The following is a 13,445-nucleotide window of genomic DNA, read 5'->3' as shown; positions in this document are numbered from 1 at the left end:
ACACAGAGAGAGCTCTGAGTTTTCTTTAGTGTATTTCTCACATTCAGGATTCCCCTCGAACAAATGGCCATAATTTCCTAACCGTAGGGGCTAGAACGCTCATTCTGACACCGCTTTTGTTCAGAAGAGATGGGAAATCTCCAGGTCTTCATAATTCAGAGATAAAATATAAATTATTAAAGCTATATGACTTGTAACACACTGCAACTGAGAAGAGGCGAAGCAAAACTGCCTTGACTTGCCCTCAAACAACGTTGTGTAACTCTAGATCTCTATGGAGCCTCAAAATCATTCTTTCACCGTAAGAAACAGCAGGCTTTGGTGAACAGTCATGGAAATTTTCAGAGCTCTGTTGAAATCCATCAAAAATATATGACGAGAGAAAAAAAGTGCCTCATTTCCAGAGTTTGAAATCTGAAGAGATCTGAGCGAGAGACAAATTTCCTATCCTCAAACAAATGTAATTCATGGCCAAACGGTAATAGGTGAGGAAAATACTCTTGAATTGTGAGCATCAGGAGAGTCTGAAGATATATTGGCACAAGTGTCATGTCTCAACTTTGTTTCGTTAAGGAGATATGACGATTTGAAAATGCCTCTCATTAGAAAAATTCAGCGGTGATTTTGAACAAGCTCTCCATTGACTGTCTGTGGAGAGTTTTCAGACCTTGTGTTGCTCTGAGGAGATTTGCAAAAATCTGTGAATCCCACAAGAATGATAGTCACATTTTCTGAAAGCCAGCAAAAATACCTACGTTTTGATGTATAATTTGTGGGGTTGAGTGGAAATTGAGCGAGTAGCAAGAAGTTGTTCAGACATGAAGAGAAAATTCCGAACAGACCAGCCCTCACTCTGACTTAATTGCATAGCAACCATAGCAACGCATGTATTTTCTGAAAAATCACTATTTTGCAACTGAAAACTTAAAGAGGCATAAAATTAAAACGGTAGAAGATCTGAAACAGCTGAATCACACAGGAATAGCCCAATAATCTGAGAACATTTTAAAGTTTGAATGGAGTTTCTAGGTGAAAGTATAAGGAAGTAGTTAAGTTTCAAAACCAAGCAAATTTTAGCAGAATTGTGGAAGTTTCCCATTCATTTCAATGGGACAAATTAAAGGAAAAAAGTGTAATATTTTAAAAAGTATAACAGTAATAAACACCAAAAGTCATAGCACCCATAAGCAGAAAGAGCAGAACAGTATAGAGTTTGAACGGAGAAAATCGGCTGAAAACTGAGGGAGTAGATAAAGTCCAAAAAAGCGTACGGAAGCAACTTGAAAAAGAAAAATAAAGAATAAAGAGAAACAGGAACTCAATAGTGTGGAAGCCCTTTGAGGGCATCCACACAATAATAAATCCGACGAATAGTAATATGTGTGCCTCTTGGCATAGGCACACATAATAATAATAATAATAATAATAAATCCGACGAATAGTAATATGTGTGCCTCTTGGCATAGGCACACATAACTATCCTTTGTAGCACCGTTCCTGTAAAACAGCATTAAGGATCATTATTAGGTCATCTACATTATTATGTAAATAACAAAATAACTTAAAGCAAAAATTGTGAAACGTAAAGTCCGAAGTCTTTGTATTAAGGGCAATCAGTCAAACAATATTGTTTGCTCTGGGTCTAAACAGAGCGCGTTGTGTGTGACGTCTTCTTTTGCGCATGCGGGCCGCTTTGAGGGTTCACACTAGAGCGCGTTTGATGTCGCATTTTATTTGTAGTGTGAACAAGCAGACAAAAAAATCGGATTTGATCAAAAAATCGGAATTGAGCATTAAGACCTGCAGTGTGAACGTAGCCATAATGTGTCTCATGTTAACAAATTTCATCTCTTATCTTGTGTTTGTACCAAAACCAGATATCAGACACGTCTGTGCTGCATGTGGTGTTTTATCTCAGTGACAGCACTGCTGACAGTTCAGTGGGACAGATGTGCTCCAACAAAAATGCAGACGAGAATCATTTGGGCCCCAAAAAAACCCTCAAAATCACATCAGCGTGAAAACACACCGCAGGTAACTGACTCACACAGCATCCTGCAAGCACTCAGTACAGAAGAAAAAGAAAGATGTTCTGTGTTCAATAATTTCTGTCTAAGAAAGTTTCGGTCAGTAGTTTTATATAAAGTATAAAAATGTCTGATTATGACTGTGTAATAAAGTTTTCTGTGTTCAGCGGGAGGAACAAAGAGAGCAGAGAAAATGTTGAAGTCACATAAATACACAAGATCAAACGTTAAATTTAAAGGAAAACAGTGAAAAACACTGGAAGAAGCTCTTCTTGTAGGGAATATTCTCTTTGTATGAATTTATGATTGATGATGTCTCCATTTTTCACTCTTTTTTGTGTTTAAAATGAACAGCCTTGTGTTGAAACACCAGCAGCTGAAGTGTTTTCTTTCTATCAGAAACAGGATGCTGGACGCCTGCAGAGCTGTTAGCTTCAGTTAACCACAGACCACAAACAAACAGTAAGTAAAGAGTAAAAAAAAAGACGGTTATTTTAACCTCATCAGTTATTCCTGCAGGACCGTGTACGTGTTTTAAAGTTACTGCAGCGACTTATCAGAGACTAGCAGAAGGAGAGTTCAAATAATACAGGTGGTTCACAGTGAGCAGTTTACTGCATTTTAAAATGATGTCATCCATGCGATATTAATAAAACTACTGTTAAGACATCTACATTATATATTTAACAAATGGTTTTATTAAACTGTTTATTTACTCATCTTCAGGATTCAGACACTTCATGAAGTTCCTTATAAATTTTGCCTGGTTCATTTTCTACATTCATGTTGAGGGGTCAGTGATGATGATGCTGTGATTGAACAATCCTAAGAAACTATGTAGAAAATGTATGACATAGGTATCAGCTAATAATTTTGTCAATGCAGACTTTAATAATAATGATTTATATAGCCCTTTCAAGGCACTCAAAGTGCTTTACAATACCACTATTCATTCAGTCTCGCATTCACACACTGGTGGAGCTATAGTTGTAGCCACAGCTGCCCTTGGGCAGAATGACAGAAGCGAGGCTGCCATATTGCGCCATCGGCCCCTCTGGCCAACACCAGAAGGCGGAAGGGTAAAGTGTCTTTGGTCTTTCGGTCACTGAAAACGGAGATTTCTAAAAATGCCTGTCAGGGTGGATATTTTCCAAAACTCAGTTTTTGCGTTTACGTGTGAACCAGAAAAACGGAGAAAACGTAGCGTCAAAGGTGTGCGCCTTTTTTGACGTCACACTGTGCGCCGCGTTATTGTTTCGGTTAAATGAATTTCTACAATACTGTTACTGTTAATTGTCCTCTCTGCAGTGTTTAAATGCTTACATATACACACATGGTTACTGTCCCTTCACAAATACGACTCAGTTCTGCTTCTATGCCCCATCTTTACTATTTCCCACCGAGGCTGACTTCTCATTGGCCAATATTTCTACACGGTTAGGAATATATAGCCACCTGTTGCTTTGGCATGCTCCTAGCAGTGTTTTCCTTCATTTCTGCCTTTACATGTGGACGGGATTATTTTTTAAAACGAAAATGAAAAGTCTCCGTTTTCAAAAATACCCGTGTACGTGTGGATGTAGCCTGACTCCACACACTCAGCTTACCAGTGACTGTCAGGTTAACCATGTTATTGATGGGACCCTCTCTGTGTCACGGTTCTGGGTCCGTCGGGCCCAGTATTTTGAGTCTATTATGTTTTGGTTTATTTTTGAATGATGGATTGTTTTCTTATTCTCTTGTATTGCTGATTATGGTGGTGGTGGTGATGATGATTACTTCGTTCATGTTTCTGTTTATTTGTGATTAGGATTTGTGTTCTCATGTTTTGTGTGGGTTTAGTGCCAGGTGTCATTTTCTGTCTGTCTCTCAGTGTCGAGTCAGCAGCTTGGTTCCCCTGTCTCGTCAGCCCTGATATCTCCCAGCTGTGTCTCCCTCCTGTTGCCGATTCCCTCATTACTACCCTGTGTATTTAAGCCCTGTGTTTTCCTCAACCCAGTGTCGCGTTGTACCCTCAGATTATGCCTGTGTGTTTTTGGTTTCTGTATTCACTTCATGTTTGGTCTTCATGTCAGCAATAAAGCTGAGGTTTTGATTTACAATTCTGTGTTCGAGTCCTGCGCTTGGATCCTCCTCTGCGCCTGCCCGCACACAGAGCCCTGACAGAACGACGCGACCAGTATGGATCCAGCGGACTCACGTTTCGCCTCTGAGGGAGAGAATCTCGCGCACCTATGGGATTATTGTTGGAGGATAGCCCACGCCGCGAGCCCCTACAAGAGGCAGCTGGAGGTAGTATTTTTTGATAATTTTTTGTCATCCACTGCCTCCACTGTCAGTTTTCTAAATATAAATGGACTCAAACAAATAACTGCTCTAAGAGCGAGGCTAAGTTTTGAACTGTTTGGCATGGGCGGCCCAGGGAAAGAGGATTCAGTTGTTCTCCTGGAGGCCCTCGCCACTTGGTGCTCTCAATGACAGCAGCATTTTTTGCCAAGGTTTATCGCCAAATCGTTTGATCCATCCTTAAGGGAGAAATGCAACCCTCGCCATCATCACCCAACCACACTTCCATTCTCTCCAGTACGGACTGGTGCAGTTTTCATTTCCACACCTTCAGTTCAGTTAGCTGCTCAGCAGCGACCCGTAGCTCAGTGCCCAGTGTTCCCTGCTCAGCAGCCACCCGTAGCTCAGTGCCCAGTGTTCCCTGCTCAGCAGCCACCTGTAGCCCAGTCACCTACCTACTCCACCACCGTTTTAATCTCAAATTCAGTCACCCGTAGCTCATTCTTCAATCCTGCTACCCATAGCTCAGTCATTTCCACAATCGGACTTACTACACCTTGATACAGTCCATAACCCAGCCAGTAGCTCAGTTAGTGGAGGAATCATTAGCTTTGTCAACTGCTCAGTCAGCCACTCATCTTCACCCTCAGCCAGGGGTCCCTATTGCCCCTGGTCCTGCATCTGCTCCAGCTGGAGGGCCCAAGGAGCCCGTCCAGCCTCATGTCTCAACAGCTGGAGGGTCCGAGGAGCCCGTCCAGCCTCAAGTTTTGTTAGCTGGGGGTTCGGGAGAACCCAGGCAGCATCCTGCCTCGTCGGCTGGAAGGCCCGAGTCGCCCAGCCAGCCTCAAGTGTCGTCTGCTGGGGGTTCGGGAGAACCCAGCCAGCACCACACCTCGTTAGCTGAGGGTCCTGGAGGACCCAGACAGCACATCCTCCCGTCTGCTGGCGTTCCGGGGAGGTCTGTTGAGCTGTCACCTGCTGAATCATCACCGCCTGCAGCATCTACATCACCTCCTGCAGCATCCATATCACCGCCCGCAGCCGTCCCGCTGCCATCAGGTCCAGCCTCTGGTCCAGCTTCAGCTCTGTCCACGCCTGGCCCGGCCTCCGTCTCTTCGTCCACGCCTGCAGCCGTCTCGCTGCCGTCAGGTTCCGCAGCCGTCTCGCTGCCGTCAGGTTCCGCAACCTTCGGCTCGTCCGCACCTGGCCCTGCCTCGTCCACATCTGGCCCGGCTTCTGCTCCGCCATCGTCTGGTCCTGCGGTTGCCACGCCATCATGTAACCCGACCCGTCCTGTGACACCTCGCCTCTGCCGGCCGCTTTCCAGGCCTCTAATTGGGCGTCATGGCCGTCGAGGCCGGCCTCCTGAGAGAGATCGTCGCTGCTGCTGGCATCGCAGCCGACCTCCAGAACTGTTTGCCCGCTGCCGCCATTGCCGTGTGCACGGTCGGCCTCCAGAACTGTTTGCCCATTGACGTGTGCATGGTCGACCCCGAGCTTCTCATGGACTCTTGTTGAGCTTTAGTTTGGTTTCGTTTTTTTGATGTGTTTTCCGGTGTTCTTGAACTGTTTTCTTGTGTTGTTTGGACTCTTGTGCTCCTTGTTTTTTGTTTTGTTTCTGTCCCTCCATCCTGGACCCCCTCCGCCCGCCCTGGTTTGGTGCTCTTGTTTCGTTCTGTGTGTTTTTTTTTTTTTTTTTTTTTTTTTTTTTATGGCTGTCGGGAGCCAGCCCTTAGAGGGGGGGGTACTGTCACGGTTCTGGGTCCGTCGGGCCCAGTATTTTGAGTCTATTATGTTTTGGTTTATTTTTGAATGGATTGTTTTCTTATTCTCTTGTATTGCTGATTATGGTGGTGGTGGTGGTGATGATGATTACTTCGTTCATGTTTCTGTTTATTTGTGATTAGGATTTGTGTTCTCATGTTTTGTGTGGGTTTAGTGCCAGTGCCATTTTCTGTCTGTCTCTCAGTGTCGAGTCAGCAGCTTGGTTCCCCTGTCTCGTCAGCCCTGATATCTCCCAGCTGTGTCTCCCTCCTGTTGCCGATTCCCTCATTACTACCCTGTGTATTTAAGCCCTGTGTTTTCCTCAACCCAGTGTCGCGTTGTACCCTCAGATTATGCCTGTGTGTTTTTGGTTTCTGTATTCACTTCATGTTTGGTCTTCATGTCAGCAATAAAGCTGAGGTTTTGATTTACAATTCTGTGTTCGAGTCCTGCGCTTGGATCCTCCTCTGCGCCTGCCCGCACACAGAGCGCTGACACTCTGGACTCACACCAGTAAACTCCACTGTCTGATGGGTAAACAAGGACGTCACAGGAAGATCCAGCTGGTTTTCCCCACACATCTCCACACCAGCAGAGCTGTCATCCTCACAGCTCAGAGACACAAAGTTTCCTTCAAAGAACTGAGAGCTGCTGGGACTCACAGTCAGACGAGCTGTGAGGGCTAAAAAGAGGGAAAAAAAAAAAAAAAATGATGTCTTTTTTTTTTTTTTTTTTTTGTCAAAACTAGGAAGGCAGGAAGTAACAAAGTACAAATACTTTGTTTGTCATGGCTACTGGATAGACTCAAGTGCAGACGGAGTTCTTTGTTTTGATTTTTTTCAGCCTTTTTTGAATTCTTATAGTTTTTTGATTATTTGTATTGATTTTATATTTTGTTATTTCTTAGTGATTATATGTCCTTATTTTCTTATTCAGGATACGAGGTCCTTTCATGGTATTTCACACCTTTTAATTATGTGCTCCTGTTCCAATATTCCTTAAGTCTATTTTCTGTTTTTGTTTGTTGGGGACTTAATTTTGGTTTTGAGATGGGACTTATTTTGTATTATTTCAGATAAAGATGAAGAACTTTGCAATTGCATTATTTAGATTTCCTGCAAGAAGAGTTTGCGAAAAGATGTGGATCAGAGGGAGAGAAATATCTGAGTCTGTAACAACATGAATCTTTAATAAAACTCATAACTCTGTCAGCTGTGAGATTGTTAAATCATTGAAGTAAATGAACTTTATCAAACTTGATTAAAACAATTAAATAATGTCAGCTGAAGTGAAATTTGCATACATCATTCAGTTGTAGTTGAACCATGAGTCAGATTATTAAGTATCTATAATTCACAGACCAAAAATTATCGTGTAACAGCTGATCTTTAGTTTTTCTTACAAACAGCTGCTGAACATGAAGCAAAAACACAGTTCCACAGTTCTGCTGTGAGGTCTGAAGATGATGATCAGCATGTTCTTCATTTTTTGGTGTCAACAGTTTGGATCAGCAGCCGAGACTCAGAGATCAGCTATTGGCACCTCTGAGATATTTCAGCTGGTATCAAACCTGACTCTGCTGTTGCTGTGTTTTGTAGGTAAAAACAAAACACCAAAAGCAGCAGCAACAAGAAGCACAGGTAAGACCTTCAGTCAGACATCTACCAGATGTCCACCTTCTTCCCTCCATCCTCCTCCCCTCCATCCTCTGTGTCTCCTCCTGTCTGACCTGCAGGTGAGAAACAGGTGTGAGGTGTCAGCTGTCAGGTAGGTGATGAGTGAAGAACAGAACAGAATCCATTTCCTCTTCAAACTGCTGTCAGACATTATCTACTGCACTCTGATCACATCACTCAGACCAGCTGCTTTCTACAAAGTCTCATCAACAACATCTTTAGAAACAAACATCAACAACCAGGAAGCAGCTTCACCTCTGATCACACACACACTCAACTCTACTCACTCACCTGGAGGATCAACATGAAGGTAGGTGGTGTTGATGGGATTCAATCTGGGTATCTCTTGGTTTGGTTCTTTCTGGACGACACCACACTCGTATGTTCCAGCATCATTAATCGTCACATCCTTCAGAATCAAAGACACGTCTCCATCCTTCATCTGTCTGTCCTGCAGATCCACCCGGTTCTTAAAAGATGGATGCTGGTCGACTCTAACAAAGGTACAAAAGCACATATTCATTTCTCAGCTCAGCTCTGCTCCAATGTACAGATTTGATGTTGTTGTTTGGAGCTCGACATGTCAGAGTGAAGTCCTGTCCAGACTCAGCTATGATGTTTCTCTGCACTGAAAGAGGAAATGACACAGATCAGAGAGGTTAAAGGTCAAATCACCTGATCATGTTATTCATTCATTTAGTTGTTTTTGTTTGTTTTTTATAACAGAAAAGGGGAAGAGAGTAGGATGTATACAGACAACAAAGGGTGTGAGTGAGAATCAAATCCAGGCCTCCGTTATAGCTTGTGCACAACTTTTCACAAATGATGTCTAAACTCTCTCAGGGATTTATTTGTTAAGTGTCTCAATGGTTTTTCTGATTTGTTTGATTTTTATGAAATTTTTCCATTTAACACATATTTGACAGCACAGGTCTGTATACTGAAACCTGAAACTACAACACATCACAATGACACACACATTACACTTCTTTGCCTCTATCACAGCTGGATTACAGATATTAATCAAACAAAGACTCGTGACATCTTCATTTGAATAGACAAACTGAGTCAATATGTGGATACCTTTTAGAGAAATATTATTAACATGTTAACAGGCTGATACCCTTTAGTCATTTATCTTAGAGATAAACTGAGTTCAGTTTCTAACAGTAAATCTCACCTGCAGAGATGAACATGAGGAACCTGAAAAACGGCAAAGTGAAGCAGAGTGATGGAGGTCCAGCAGACATGTCTGTGCTTTAGTATTAAAATCAGAATCTGAGTCTCAGACGAGAATATATGAGATTAAGTTTTATGGTTCAGATGAAGCTGAAAGTCCCCAAATGAGAGAGGTCTATAACTCCACAGTTACAGTCAGAGAGAGGGAGACGATTGGTGGGCTGTCAAAGAAAATAAAGAAGATATTTAATTGAAATATTTATGGCCCCATGATGGTACAGTCCACTCCACACTTTCTGTATACAGACATGCTGCTGTCTGAGGCTGCTCTTCTGCTTGTTCACTGTCACAGACGACTTCAACACATCAGGAAGAAAAAAAATCAGCGAATACTATCAAAGACAAAGTCAGTCAACTATGTTGACCACACAATGTCACTAAATGTGTCTCTGTGAGTTTAGATGAGAAGAGAAAGTGAAGCTGTGATCAGTGTCAGTGTGTTACTTTATTTTTTTTTATCTTTATTATTATTACTTTATCATTATTGTCCAAACTTCATTAAGCAAACCTGAATAAACATGTGTGTGTTCATAAAAGCCTGAAAATGTGTTCCACACAGACCTCAGAGCCATGTGTGAACAATTCTCAATGTCTGTGAGTTTGTGGTTTGGTATTTGCTTATCGCTACTTTCAGCCACATTTACAAAAACACTCCTCCTATTCTGACTTTTAATAATCAGAGAGAAAGTGCTCAACTCCTGCTGACGGACTTTATCTGACACGAGACGGAGGCTAAATGCAAGATTCAGGAGACAAAACTTAAACTTAAGAGCTGCTTTAACACTGAACTCTCAAGCCCTTTGGTAAGGAACAAAGAATATTTAAAAAAAACAAAAAAACAAAAACAAAAAAACGAAAAAGAAACCGGATAAGCAAAAAATAATCCAATCTTCAAAAACAGGAGTTTCCTGGAACACTTGTGTAGGTATCAGTTCTGAGGACATTGTAAATGCTGGTGAAATGTTTTGTTTATTTGATGTTTATCTGCGGATGGGTGGAACCTTAATTAAGGTCTTTAGGCAAATTTAGGGGAATTTCTTCTTCTAGCTGTTGTGGTAACTGATAGACAGCTGTGATGATTTGGAAGTTTTTGTTTTGCAGACAGTTTGACCACAGAGTACTGTGCAAAAGACTTGATCCACCCTTAACTTCTTTGTCTCCTTGGAATGGAAACAAAGACTTTTTTTCACATATGAAATCTTAAGAAAGACGAGCAGCATTCTGAAGCTTCTCTTTAGACACTTTAGACACTGGCTGCTTTCTCACTCACTTTCAGTCCTTGTAGCACACAGAGTATTTTGTTCATGTTCAGGACTAATATGTGACTCTTTCAAGCAAAAAATCATTTCTGACTCAAAGGATGAAGCATCTTCAGACACTTTGATGCTAGCACCCTGTCACAAAAACACATTCTCCATTCTTTGGTTGAACTTATAAAAATGTCAAAGATAATTAAATTTAGCAGACAGAATAGTTTTTTACTGAAATGATCCCTAAACAGCTGGAAACAATCAAGACGTCTATTAAGTTGCTTAAAGGCATTTCAGAAACAGTTTTGTCTGTTATTGCAGGGAAAAGAGAGCATTATATATGTAACTCTTTATTAACACTTACATATTGATAATATAATTGTCTTTAAAAAATATATTTTTATTAAAAATATTTATATATATAAAAAAATTTCTTTAAAGTATTTATAAAGGCACAGTGGACGCATGAACCAAGCAAAAAAAACAACAACCTTGGATGCACAACCTACCAATACCTACACTCTTCCATGAGTGGAGTCAAAAATGACCCCAAATAGAAACAATGCATTTTGCTATAAACCCGGTTGTTATACTTTAAAATCTTTAAAACAAAGAGTTGTAATATTTTCATATTTGAGGTATTCCTCATAAAACATGTTTGTGACATGAGATTTTATTTATTTTTTCATTTTTTGTATCACTTTTGTATGCTTGCTCAGCATATACTGCAGAAGCTGGGTCTTCCCTCTGAAAGGCACAAGTTGTTCATCCACTGTAACACAATCACTGAGGATGAATTTCTGCCTGCAGGTGACCAGGAACAGGCCCCATATGTAGCGGAAAGCTGCCATGTGGTTTGTTTTCAGTCGGTAGGCTCTGGTCCTCTTGTCATCAAAGTGCAAGAAACGGTGAATATGTTCAAATCTTTGAATTGACATAGTGGCCTTGTACAATGGGTTATGCAGAGGACTCCCAAAAACACACCGACTGGTACATCCCAGTTCTTCTCACCTCCTGCAAGAATGGTCAATCAAATGAAGGCCAGGAGCTTATGTTTGATTACATTTTTCCACTCTTTTCCCCTGGGACAGATGGGCTCTTCATCCCATCCATCCTGGATCATTTGTAGGTCCACAGGGATCCTAGCTAGCCTCATAGCAGCCTAAGCATCTAAGGGTTAAAGAAGGCCACAGGGTGAAGACGCCAAAGTTGAGTAGCAACGTCTTCCATGATTTTGGAGGTAAAGTTCGGTTTTTAAGGCACAAACCCTCTTACTTTGGTACAAAATCAAAATCAGGAGTGGAGCACTTCAGTAATATAGGTGGGGGCCTCACACCAAAAGGCCACAGTAACAAGAACAATGATTTTAAACACAGTCACAGCAGAAGCTTTAATGGTAAACATGATGATAATCACAGATGTTTGACCTCTATAGCAGTCTGCTGGATGTTCAAGAGAGTTCATTTATATCCTCACATCATCTAACTCACAGTTTAGTTGTGGAGATTGAAGATGAAGCTCAACATCATCACTTTTTTCTCTCTTTGATCATCTGTCTTCTTTATCGATAACAATGACTCATTCAAACAGCAGCAGGAATGATAATAGCTTCTTTGTTTTTTAGTTGTTTTTTATATATATACAATAAGCAATAAGAAGCACAAGAATAATAACCAAAACAACTAACAGAACTATCCAGGCAGGATGTCCTCCTGATGGACCTGCAGGTGAGAAACAGGTGTCAGCTGTCAGGTAAATGATGAGTGAAGAACAGAACAAAATCCATTTTCTCTTTTAGTTCAAGAGATTAGGTTATTAAAAATAGGTTATATTATTTATAAAGTAAGCAAATGTTCATATTGGTGGATTTTTGTGTGCTTTTTCATTCAAGAACAGGAAACATGTAATCTGACCAAAATAGCAGCCTCCACCTTGTTTTTGAAAATGGCTGACACGAAAAATAGAAAAACTAGAAAATACAATTTAACATGTGAGAGGTTATTCGGGGTCAGATGTCATGTTGGTGCTTTGTTTGTATAAGTGTGCAGTCCAAATGAGAAGCTTGATTTTATTATTATATTCTACAGTCTCTGTATACTAAATTTGGATCCACACTCTCACCCCTTCACGCCGTATAACATCAAAAACGTTACAAAAATGATTTGTGCACAACAACAAAAATGGGACCTCTCTCATCCATCAGTCATCATGTGGACATTTTTCTGACACACTTTGAAGCTGATGGACGTTTTGTGTCTGCACTGAGTACGTTTTCAGCAGCTATGGCACAGGCAGGATTCACTTTCACAGACTCACAACCACCAGCTTCACCCCTCCCCTCCCCCTCCAGCTGTTACACATTTTATATTAAGATTTAAATCTAGTTGGTATTGGTATGGCGAGTAACCTTCAGTGAATGTCATAAATCACACAGCAATAGTACATTCATGTAGTTGTAAAAAGGATAATAATATATTAAGTAATCCAAAGTATTCAGAAGACGTTACTCTGAGTAACATTAGGGAATACATTACAAAAAACATTTTGGGGCATGTAATCTGTAATCTGTAGTGGAATACAATTTAAAAGTAACCTTCCAAACACTGGTCATACAACAAACAAACATCAACAACCAGGAAGCAGCTTCACCTCTGATCACACACACTCAACTCTACTCACTCACATGAAGTATCAAAATGAAGGTGGGTGATGCTGATGGACTTCCACGAGTCTGTTTCTTCCATTAAGACACGACACTCGTATGTTCCACTATCATTAATCATCACATCCTTCAGAATCAAAGACACGTCTCCATCCTTCATCTGTCTGTCCTGCAGATCCACCCGGTTCTTAAAAGATGGATGCTGATCTTCCGGATCTAACTGACCATATTGGTACAAAAGCACATATTTATTTTCCAGGTCAGCTCTGCTCCAATGTACAGCTGTGATGTTGTTGTTTGGAGCTCGACATGTCAGAGTGACGCTCTTCTGTCCAGACTCAGCTGGGAAGATTTTCCTGTCTGAAAGAGAAACAACACAGAGCAGAGAGGTTAAAGGTCAAAGTACAATTATGATCAGAATGATTGACTTTAAATATTTTGTTTATTTCCTTTGACATTTGAGTTTTTAGTGATGTTGGATTTAATTAACCTCTTAACATCAGTGGTTGTTGATCAATGGTCTTGAGAATTTGCATAATTA

The 13,445-nt window shown here is 41.0% G+C and overlaps 1 long non-coding RNA gene across 1 annotated transcript; it reads right to left on the bottom strand.

The window, feature by feature from the left end:
- Positions 1–11,618: 11,618 nt before the first annotated feature.
- LOC120437683 lies at positions 11,619–13,029 on the bottom strand. The gene is made up of 2 exons (XR_005611339.1): positions 12,926–13,029; positions 11,619–11,963 (listed from the first exon to the last, which is right to left on the bottom strand). It is a non-coding gene; the product is annotated as an uncharacterized LOC120437683 (long non-coding RNA).
- Positions 13,030–13,445: the final 416 nt, after the last annotated feature.

The sequence above is a fragment of the Oreochromis aureus genome, linkage group 3, assembly GCF_013358895.1.
Source record: "Oreochromis aureus strain Israel breed Guangdong linkage group 3, ZZ_aureus, whole genome shotgun sequence".
Lineage (NCBI taxonomy): Eukaryota > Metazoa > Chordata > Actinopteri > Cichliformes > Cichlidae > Oreochromis > Oreochromis aureus.
Note: the sequence above shows the minus strand (reverse complement) of the source record. Positions and strands in the feature narration are given on the sequence as shown.